Here is a 12,075-nt window from a genome sequence, read left to right as displayed (position 1 = left end):
TTAGCTAACATGCCAATTGATATGTCAGTTAGCTAGTATATTGATTATTTAACTAATTATTTAGTTAACATGTTAATTAGTATGTTAGCGAGTTAGTTAGCATGTTAATCAGTGAGCTAATGCGTTAATTAGTATGTTATTTAGCTAGTTTACATGTTGATTAGTATGTTAGTGAGTTAGTTGGAGTGGTAATTAGATAGATAATACGATAATTAGTATATTAGTTAGCTAGCACATTGATTATTTAACTAATTATTTAGTTGACATGTTCATTATTATGTTAGTGAGTTAGCTAGCATGTTAATTAGTTAGCTAACACGTTAATTAATATGTGTTATTTAGCTAGCACATTGAGCTAGCATGTTAAATAGTTAGCTAACACATTAATTAATGTTATTTAGCTAGCACATTGATTAATTAATTATTTAGTTAACATCTTAATGAGTATGTTGGTGAGTTAGTTATCATGTTAATTAGTTAGCTAACATGTCAATAATATGTCAGTTAGCTAGTATATTGATTATTTAACTAATCATTTAGTTAATATGTTAATTAGTGTGTTAATGAGTTAGTTAGCAAGTTAGTTGGTTAGCTAACATGTTAATTAGTATGTTATTTAGCTAATTTACATGTCGATTAGTATGTTACTCATTTAGTTAGCATGTTAATTAGTTAGCTAACACGTTAATTAATATGTTATTTAGCTAGCAGATTGATTATTTAGTTAATTAATTAGTTAACATCTTAATTAGTATGTTAGTGAGTTAGTTATCATGTTAATTAGTTAGCTAACATGTTAATTAGTATGTTAGCTAGCTAGCACATGTATTATTTAACTTATTACTTGGTTGACATGTTCATTAGTATGTTAGTGAGTTAGTGAGCTAACATGTTAATGTGTATGTTATTTAGCTACTTTACATGTTGATTAGTATGTTGCTGATTTAGCTAGCATGTTTATTAGTTAGCTAACACGTTAATTAGTATGTCAGTTAGCTAACACATTGATTATTTAACCAATTACTTAGTTGACATGTTAATTAAATGATAAATAAATGATAAATGGGTTGTACTTGTATAGCGCTTTTCTACCTTCAAGGTACTCAAAGCGCTTTGACACTACTTCCACATTTACCCATTCACACACACATTCACACACTGATGGAGGGAGCTGCCATGCAAGGCGCTAACCAGCACCCATCAGGAGCAAGGGTGAAGTGTCTTGCTCAGGACACAACGGACATGACGAGGTTGGTACTAGGTGGGGATTGAACCAGGGACCCTCGGGTCGCGCACGGCCACTCCTCCACTGCGCCACGCCGTCCCAATTAGTATGTTAGTGAGTTATCTAGCATGTGAATTAGTTAGCTAACCGGTTAATTAATATGATGTTTAGCTAGCACATTGATCATTTAATTAAATATTTAGTTAACATCTTAATTAGTATGTTAATGAGTTAGTTATCATGTTAATTAGTTAGATAACATGTTAATTAATGTTTGTTAGCTAGCACATTGATTATTCAACTAAATACTTAGTTAACATGTTAATTAGTATGTTAGTGAATTAGCTAGCATGTTAATCAGTGAGCTAATGCATTCATTAGTATGTTATTTAGCTAGTTTACATGTTGATTAGTATGTTAGCCATTTAGTTAGCATATTAATTAGTTAGCTAACATGTTAATTAGTATGTTAGTTGGCTAGCACATTGATTATTTGATTAATTATGTAGTTAACATGTTAATTAAAATGCTAGTGAGTTAGCTAGCATGTTAATTAGTTAGATAGTACGTTAATTAATATGTTATTTAGCTATCACCTTGATTATTTCATTAATTATTTATTTAACATGTTAACTAGAATGTTAGTGAGTTAGTTATCATGTTAATTAGTTAGCTAATATGTCAGTTAGCTAGTATATTGATTATGAAAATAATTACCTAGTTAGCATGTTAATGATTTATTAACACATTAATTAGTATGTTAGTTAGCTAGCACATCGATAATTTAACTAATTGCTTAGTTGACATGTTAATTAGTATGTTAGTTAATTAGCTAGCTAACATGTTAATTAGTATGTTAGCTAGTACATTTACTATTTAACTAAATACCTAGTTAACACATCAATTTGTATGTTAGTGAGTTAGTCATCATGTTAACTAGTTAGCTAACACGCTAAATAGTATGTTAGTTAGCTAGCACATTGATTATTTAACTAATTACTTAGATAGCACGTTAATTGGTATGTTAGCGAGTTAGTTAATTAGCTACATAACACATTAATTAGTATGTTTGCTCGCTAGCACATTGATTATTTAACTTCCTACCCAGTTAACATGTTGATTAGCATGTTAATGATTTCATTAGCGTGTTAATTAGTTAGCTAACATGTTAATTAGCATGTTAGTTAGCTAGTATGTTGATTATTTAACTAATGACCTAGTTAATATGTTAATTAGTATGTCAGTGACTTAGTTAGCATTTGAATTATTAGCAAACATTTAAAATATTAAGTTAGTTAAGAAGCACATTGATTAGTTAGATAGTATCCCAGCTAACATGTTAATGAGTATATTTTTTAGTTAGTTGGCATGTGAATAAGTTAGCAAACATGTTAATTAATATGATAGTTGGCTCGCTCATTGTTTGGTTAGCTAGTTTATTAGCTAACATGTTAATTAGTATGTTTGTGAGTTAGTTATCTTGGGAATTAGTTAGCTAACATGTTAATTAGTATGTTTTTGAGTTAGTTAGCATGTGAATTAGTAAGATAACATGTTAATTAATATGATAGTTGGCTCGCTCATTGTTTGGTTAGCTAGTTTCTTAGCTAACATGTTAATTAGTAGGTTTGTGAGTTAGTTATCTTGTGAATAGTTAGCTAAAATGTTAATAAGTGTGATAGTTAGCTAGCACATTGATTAGTTAGCTAAGCTAACATGTGAGTCAGTATGTTTGAGAGTTAGTTAGCATGTGAATTAGTTGGTTAACATGTTAATTGTATGATAGTTAGCTACTTTCTGAGCTAACAGTATGTTTGTAAGTCAGTTAGCGCACTAATTAGTATGTTAGCGTAGCTGATTAGCGTTTGACAAGAAGTGTTCAGAGGAAGCCTTTCGAGGAGTTTCTTCCAAAGTCTGCTGAGGTCAGCAGAATGTCAGAGTGGGTGTGAAAAGTGTGAGAGGAGCGTGAGAACATAACAAGGGCGTGTGAAGATCATTTTAATGTTCTTCATCCGTGACGACATTTTGTTTCATCACAACAAACCTCATCAGGATTGTTCTTCTTCACAAAGTCGGCAGTCAACGTTCCATAAAATGGAGTTTGTTATTGTTTACCATTTGGCCACGCCCACATGGACTATAGCAGTTGGATTTATTAGAGTGTCCGCCCTGACATCGGTAGGTCGTGAGTTCAAACCCGGGCCGAGTCATACCAAAGACTATAAAAATGAGAGCCCTGCTTGGCACTCAGCATCAAGGGTTGGAATTGGGGGTTAAATCTCCGTTGTGGCATTTTAGGCTTCATAATGCGCCACACATTTTCAATGGGAGACAGGTCTGGACTACAGGCAGGCCAGTCTAGTACCCGCACTCTTTTACTATGAAGCCACGCTGTTGTAACGCGTGGCTTGGCATTGTCTTGCTGAAATAAGCAGGGGCGTCCATGATAACGTTGCTTGGATGGCAACATATGTTGCTCCAAAACCTGTATGTACCTTTCAGCATTAATGGCGCCTTCACAGATGTGTAAGTTACCCATGTCTTGGGCACTAATACACCCCCATACCATCACACATGCTGGCTTTTACACTTTGCGTCTATAACAATCCGGATGGTTCTTTTCCTCTTTGGTCCGGATAACACGACGTCCACAGTTTCAAAAAGCAGTGAAATGTGGACTCGTCAGACCACAGAACACTTTTCCACTTTGCATCAGTCCATCTTAGATGAGTTCGGGCCCAGCGAAGCCGGCAGCGTTTCTGGGTGTTGTTGATAAATGGCTTTGGCTTTGCATAGTAGAGTTTTAACTTGCACTTAGAGATGTAGCGACAAACTGTAGTTACTGACAGTGGTTTTCTGAAGTGTCCCTGAGCCCATGTGGTGATATCCTTTACACACTGATGTCGCTTTTTGATGCAGTACCGCCTGAGGGATCGAAGGTCCGTAATATCATCGCTTACGTGCAGTGATTTCTCCAGTTTCTCTGAACCTTTTGATGGTGAAATCCCTAAATTCCTTGCAATAGCTGCTTGAGAAATGTTGTTCTTAAACTGTTCAACAATTTGGTCACGCATTTGTGAATGACTGAGCATTTCATGGAAGCTGCTTTTATACCCAATCATGGCACCCACCTGTTCCCAATTAGCCTGTTCACCTGTGGGATGTTCCAAATAAGTGTTTGATGAACATTCCTCAACTTTCTCAGTCTTTTTTGCCACTTGTGCCAGCTTTTTTGAAACATGTTACAGGCATCAAATTCCAAATAAGCTAACATTTGCAAAAAATAACAAAGTTTTCAAGTGTGAACATTAAATATCTTGTCTTTGCAGTCTATTCAATTGAATATAAATTGAAAAGGATTTGTTGTATTCTCTTTTTACTTACCATTTACACAACGTGACAACTTCACTGCTTTTGGGTTTTGTAGGCATTTTTGTATTAAAAAACAAGAAAAAAAATGGAACATACATTTTTTTTTTTGCCTTTCAGACTTTTTTGCAAGATGAAGATTTCATTTGTTATCATTTATTTATATAACGAAATGAAAATCATGGACAAAAATATAGTACAATATCTTATTGTCATTTTCAATCCGTTTTCCAACTAAATATTATGTACAAGAACTTGTCGAATTTTGTCAAATTATGCCGTTTGTCCTCCCATTGTTTTTATTTTCATTGAAATTGTGAAATTTTCAATGTCAATCAATCAATGTTTATTTATATAGCCCCAAATCACAAGTGTCTCAAAGGGCTGCACAAGCTACAATTTTTACCTATTTTTATTCAAAAAGATGACAAAATGTTTTCACACTTTTCACTGCGATTCCAACTCTTATTGTTTTTATTCAAGTTGTACTTTCTCTTGTTTTTTAGTGTCTTTTCCTTCCGTGACTTTCTTCTGATTGGCCAGTGGTTATAGCGCCCCCTGTAGCCTTGGCATGCACGTGACCGCATGTTAGTGTAGGCTAGCATATTTTGGTATTTAACGTTAAAATAATTGTTTATTCTGGTATAATATATGCTTTTCTTGCTTCACCAGCAGACAAATATAATGCATTAAATACGTTTCAAGGCATTTTATATGTTTTTAAGCAAAGTTGTTTTTTAAAAGCAGAAACGAGAAAATTTTTTATTTTTATTTTATTTGTTTACTTTTTCTATAAATAACATCAATTTTTAAACTTTTTATTTAAAAGTAGAATAAAGTCTGAAAACTTTTGATTACCTCAACCATTTTGTTATATTTTCAGCCATTGTTGTTATTTTGTTTGTGTCTTTTCCAGAGAACTTTCTTCAGGCTTCTGATTGGTTAGAATTGCCCTACGTTTACTGGCTATAGCGCCCCCTGTTGCCTGGGCATGCAGGTGACGGCCTGCTAATACGCTTTTATTTTGGTTTTAAAGGCTGTTTTTTTTGCAAAGTAAATTGTACAAAGCGTAAAAAGCGTCCGTTTGACTTGAGGACAAAGAGGAGACAATTTAGTGGCCATGAGACATAAAGAGCGGCAAACAAAGCAGCCATTGTGGTTTTTGAACTTGGGCTCTTTTTTCGTCTTTTGAGAGAACAGAAAAAAAGAAAAGAAAAAAAAGCACATTCTTGACCGCTCAGTGTTTTGGTCACATGTCAGAGACGTCCTGTGAAGACACTTCTGTTGAAACCACATATATACACATATATATATATATATATATATATATATATATATATATACACATATACTGCCTAAGCCAGATACCTGCCATCTTTTCTTGGATGCTAGTTCATAAATGTTGGGGCTCAGGCTTTGAGCTGAGGCAACCTTCATTATCGAACGAAGGTGTTCATCAGTCATTATATCTCGTAGTCCACCCGGACCACCGTCTTAGGGGCGTGCCTTAAAGACACTGCCTTTAATGTCCTCTACGAGCTGTCGTTATGTCCGCTTTTCATCCATTCTACTATCGTTCAGACCCAGACACAAGATATGTGCGGCTTCTGTATATATATATATATATATACAGTCGTGGTCAAAAGTGTACATACACTTGTAAAGAACATAATGTCATGGCTGTCTTGAGTTTCCAATCATTTCTACAACTCTTATTTTTTTGTGATAGAGTGATTGGAGCACATACTTGTTGGTCACAAAAAACATTCATGAAGTTTGCTTCTTTTATGAATTTATTATGGGTGTACTGAAAATGTGAGGGTCAAAAGTAAACATACAGCAATGTTAATATTTGCTTACATGTCCCTTGGCAAGTTTCACTGCAATAAGGCGCTTTTGGTAGCCATCCACAAGCTTCTGCTTGAATTTTTGACCACTCCTCTTGACAAAATTGGTGCAATTCAGCTAAATTTTGTTGGTTTTCTGACATGGACTTGTTTCTTCAGCATTGTCCACATGTTTAAGTCAGGACTTTGGGAAAATCTTCATTCTAGCCGGATTTAGCCATTCCTTTACCACTTTTGACGTGTGTTTGGGGTCATTGTCCTGTTGGAACACCCAACTGCGCCCAAGACCCAATCTCCGGGCTGATGATTGTAGCTTGTCCTGAAGAATTTGGAGGTAATCCTCCTTTTTCATTGTCCCATTTACTCTCTGTACAGCATCAGTTCCATTGGCAGCAAAACAGTCCCAGAGCATAATACTACCACCACCATGCTTGACGGTAGGAATTGGTGTTCCTGGGATTAAAGGCTTCACCTTTTCTCCTCCAAACATATTGCTGTCAGGACGTGGACTATGGTGTGTTTATTTTCCCGAGATGCAAGTAAAGCTGGACTGGTCATGGCGTGAAGGTAAATACATATTTATTTATAACACTCAAAAGGAACAACAAGCGCGCTCAAGGCGGAAGTACAAACTTGACTAACGAAACAAAAAGACTTGCACGTGGGCAAAAAAACTGTGAACCATTAAACAAAAACACTAACTGTGGCATTAATAGAAAAAACTTACTTGGACATGGCATGAAGTGCGCAGAGGTAGACAGAGTGTGACAGGGGTCTGAATGCGGGATGTCACCAGACAGACAAACTGAAAACAATGAACTTAAATACTACAGACATGATTAACGAAAACAGGTGCGTGACTCAAAACGTGAAACAGGTGCGTGACGTGACAGGTGAAAACTAATGGGTTGCTATGGTGACAAACAAGAGTGCACAATGAGTCCAAACGTGTAACAGGTGAAACTAATGGGTAATCATGGGAACAAGACAAGGGAGTGAAAAGCCAGAAACTAAAGAGTCCAATAACTAAACAAAACAAAACATGACTAAAACAAAACATGATTACACAGACATGACAATTGCTGGGTATTGTGGCCAAACAGCTCCATTTTTGTTTCATCTGACCACAGAACTTTCCTCCGGAAGGTCTTATATTTGTCCATGTGATGTCATGAATGTTTTTTGTGACCAACAAGTATGTGCTCCAATCACTCTACCACAAAAAAATAAGAGTTGTAGAAATGATTGGAAACTCAAGACAGCCATGACATTATGTTCTTTACACGTGTATGTACACTTTTGATCGCGACTGTATATATAGGGCTGTCAAAAATAACGAGTTAACTCATGTGATTAATTATAAAATATATTGCATTAATCATGTACAGTTGCAGATTAATCGAACAATTTATTTAAATGTTTTGCACATTATTTTTTACAGTGTTTTGAGCGTGGGTTGATGTACTGTAAGGTCAGGGATGGCGTTGACCTTGTCACGCATACATAATTGAAACCCGGGACAAAACCTTATATCAAGGGTGTCAAACTCTGGCCCGCGAGCCAAATTTGGCCCACCATGTAATTTTACTTTGCCCTTGAGGCGATATCAAATTAACACTAAAGCTGGCCCGCCGATTATATACATCGTTCAGACCCAGTCACAAGATATGTGCGGCTTCTGTACGCACACACAATTGAATGCAATGCATACTTCATCAACAGCGATACAGGTTACACTGAGGGTAGCCGAATAAAAACCTTCAACGCTGTTAGAAATATGCGCCACACTGTGAATCCACACCAAACAAGAATGACAAACACATTTCGGGAGAACATCCGCACCGTAACACAACATAAACACAACTGAACAAATACCCAGAACCCTTTGCAGCACTAACTCTTCCGTTTGGTGGTAACGGGGGGTGTATTTTGTAGCGTCCCGGAAGAGTTAGTGCTGCAAAGGATTCTGGGTATTTGTTCTGTTGTGTTTATGTTGTGTTACGGTGCGGATGTTCTCCCGAAATGTGTTTGTCATTCTTGTTTGGTGTGGGTTCACAGTGTGGCGTATATTTCTAACAGTGATAAAGTTTTTTATACTGGCACCCTCAGTGTAACCTGTATCGCTGTTGATGAAGTATGCGTTGCATTCACTCGTGTGTGCGTACAGAAGCCGCACATATCTTGTGACTGGGTCTGAACGATAGTAGAATGGATGAAAAGCGGACATAACGACAGCTCGTAAAGGACATTAAAAGCAGTGTCTTTAAGGCACGCCCCCAAGACTGTGGTCCAGGTGGACGAGATATAATGACTGATGAACTCCTTCGTTCGATAATGAAGGTTGCCTCAGCTCAAAGCCTGAGCCTCGACATTAATGAACTAGCATCCAAGAAAAGATGGCTTGGGCACATCAGATTAGATCAGTGTGTTGCAAACTGAGCAGTTTGAAGTCCTGAATGGTTGGTTTATTCATTGTTATTTTATTTTCTAATTTATTAGCCTGTGGAAAAAGTTAATGTTGATATTTACCTCAGAAGGCTGCAAATAGAAAAGAGGCATTAAATTTTTATTTAAATTGTATTTGATATGCCATTGATATTTTTGAATTATTATTATTATTATTTGAAACTGGATTTTGCATGTCACTATAAAGTTATATAAGCCTTGCTTGTTCAATATTCAATGCAAAACTTGTTTGGGTCCCTATTAAAAAGGTTAATTTGTTCAACCTTGGCCCGCACCCCTGCTTTATATAATACTTTTACCAGGTTTTCAGCAAATACATGATGTACATTCAAGTAAAACATAAAAAAAAAAAATTTTGTGTATGACAATCTGACAATGAAATTCCATTTTGTGTCAAAATATTGGGGTCTTTTTTTAAGTTAATTTGAGTTATTTAAGCACGTTTTTACTATGATCAATCCAAATTCAAAAGTGTGATTAATCTGATTAAAATATTGATCATTTGACATCACTATACATACATATATCTCCATCCATGTTACGTGGGGGGGGGTCGCAGCTTGCTAACAGACCACTCTGGACAGGACTTGCAGGTAGGAACATGATTTAATTTTTAAATCAAACAAGTACCAAAAACGGAAAACAAGTGAGAGGAAAAACGTGCCGATCGCATTTGAAGCTAAGGCTACTACTTAGCATAGACTAAAGACAAGCAATACTCACGTAACAGAAGCATGAAGCAAACGATGAAGCCAGGCCGACTGACCGGCAAAGGCAGGCTTAAATAATGCCTCTGATTAGTGCTCGGGGAACAGGTGAGCGTCCCGAACACCAATCAGAGGCAGGTGAAAATAATAAGTAGCCATGGTAACTAAACAAACTCAAGGGTGCACAACAACAGGAACTTAGGGAATCCAAAACTAACAGAAAATAACAAAGACATGATCCGCGCTATGGATCATGACAATCCATCCATCCATTTACTACTGCTTGTCCCTTTCGGGGTCGCGGGGGGTGACATTCACACTCACATTCGCACACTAGGGACCATTTAGTGTTGCCAGGAGGTGGGAGGAAGCCGGAATACCCGGAGGGAACCCACGCAGTCACGGGGAGAACATGCAAACTCCACACAGAAAGATCCCGAGCCCGGGATTGAACCCAGGACCTTCGTATTGTGAGGCACATGCACTAACCCCTGTGTATATATATGTATGTATACACATTTATATGTATCTATATACACATATATATATACATATATACACATATACACACATATATATCTATATACATATATATAGATATATATACACACACACATATATATGTATATATATATATATATATATATATATATATATATATATATATATATATATATATATATATATATATATATATATATATATATATATATACATTTATATATACAAACCCCGTTTCCATATGAGTTGGGAAATTGTGTTAGAAGTAAATATAAACGGAATACAATGATTTGCAAATCATTTTCAACCCATATTCAGTTGAATATGCTACAAAGACAACATATTTGATGTTCAAACTCATAAACTTTTTTTTTTTTTTGCAAATAATCATTAACTTTAGAATTTGATGCCAGCAACACGTGACAAAGAAGTTGGGAAAGGTGACAATAAATACTGATAAAGTTGAGGAATGCTCATCAAACACTTATTTGGAACATCCCACAGGTGAACAGGCAAATTGGGAACAGGTGGGTGCCATGATTGGGTGTAAAAGTAGATTGCATGAAATGCTCAGTCATTCACAAACAAGGATGGGGCGAGGGTCACCACTTTGTCAACAAATGCGTGAGCAAATTGTTGAACAGTTTAAGAAAAACCTTTCTCAACCAGCTATTGCAAGGAATTTAGGGATTTCACCATCTACGCTCCGTAATATCATCAAAGGGTTCTGAGAATCTGGAGAAATCACTGCACGTAAGCAGCTAAGCCCGTGACCTTCCATCCCTCAGGCTGTACTGCATCAACAAGCGACATCAGTGTGTAAAGGATATCACCACATGGGCTCAGGAACACTTCAGAAACCCACTGTCAGTAACTACAGTTGGTCGCTACATCTGTAAGTGCAAGTTAAAACTCTCCTATGCAAGGCGAAAACCGTTTATCAACAACACCCAGAAACGCCGTCGGCTTCGCTGGGCCTGAGCTCATCTAAGATGGACTGATACAAAGTGGAAAAGTGTTCTGTGGTCTGACGAGTCCACATTTCAAATTGTTTTTGGAAACTGTGGACGTCGTGTCCTCCGGACCAAAGAGGAAAAGAACCATCCGGATTGTTCTAGGCGCAAAGTGTAAAAGCCAGCATGTGTGATGGTATGGGGGTGTATTAGTGCCCAAGACATGGGTAACTTACACATCTGTGAAGGCACCATTAATGCTGAAAGGTACATACAGGTTTTGGAGCAACATATGTTGCCATCCAAGCAACGTTACCATGGACGCCCCTGCTTATTTCAGCAAGACAATGCCAAGCCACGTGTTACATCAACGTGGCTTCATAGTAAAAGAGTGCGGGTACTAGACTGGCCTGCCTGTAGTCCAGACCTGTCTCCCATTATGAAGCCTAAAATAGCACAACAGAGACCCCCGGACTGTTGAACAACTTAAGCTGTACATCAAGCAAGAATGGGAAATAATTCCACCTGAGAAGCTTCAAAAATGTGTCTCCTCAGTTCCCAAACGTTTACTGAGTGTTGTTAAAAGGAAAGGACATGTAACACAGTGGTGAACATGCCCTTTCCCAACTACTTTGGCACGTGTTGTCCAAATAAGTTAAAAAAGAAAAGAAAAAAAAGGTTAAACTCTTCCTGTTTAGCACTCAGATGCTGAAAGACAAAATAATAATATAATAATAATTTTATCCAGCTAATGTATACAACATATTAATGCCATTTAATCTATTTTTTAATTTTTATTTTTAGCATGCATTGGTGCTAAAAAGGGAAGTTGGAGGGTCGAATCCTGTTTTAAAGCAAGAAGAACATTTTATGTAATTTATGTCAAGCAAGTCAAAAGTTTAGGGACACTTTCTTTCCAACCTTTGATGTATCAAAAGTTTCCTCTCCCTGGTTATAAATGTTTATATTTCATATTTATATGGAGGGTGAAGTGGCACAAAATGAAA

At 36.5% G+C, this 12,075-nt stretch overlaps 1 protein-coding gene across 1 annotated transcript in view; it reads right to left on the bottom strand.

The window, feature by feature from the left end:
- Window positions 1-11,835: 11,835 nt before the first annotated feature.
- Window positions 11,836-12,075, bottom strand: part of slc9a7 (solute carrier family 9 member 7) — a 118,818-nt gene continuing 118,578 nt past the window's right edge. The window contains exon 16 of the mRNA XM_061977557.2: window positions 11,836-12,075. This exon is cut by the window's right edge and continues 1,142 nt beyond it. The gene's annotated coding sequence lies outside the window, so the exon portion shown is untranslated.

This window comes from Nerophis lumbriciformis, linkage group LG18 (assembly GCF_033978685.3).
Source record: "Nerophis lumbriciformis linkage group LG18, RoL_Nlum_v2.1, whole genome shotgun sequence".
NCBI classification, from domain to species: Eukaryota; Metazoa; Chordata; class Actinopteri; order Syngnathiformes; family Syngnathidae; genus Nerophis; species Nerophis lumbriciformis.
Note: the sequence above shows the minus strand (reverse complement) of the source record. Positions and strands in the feature narration are given on the sequence as shown.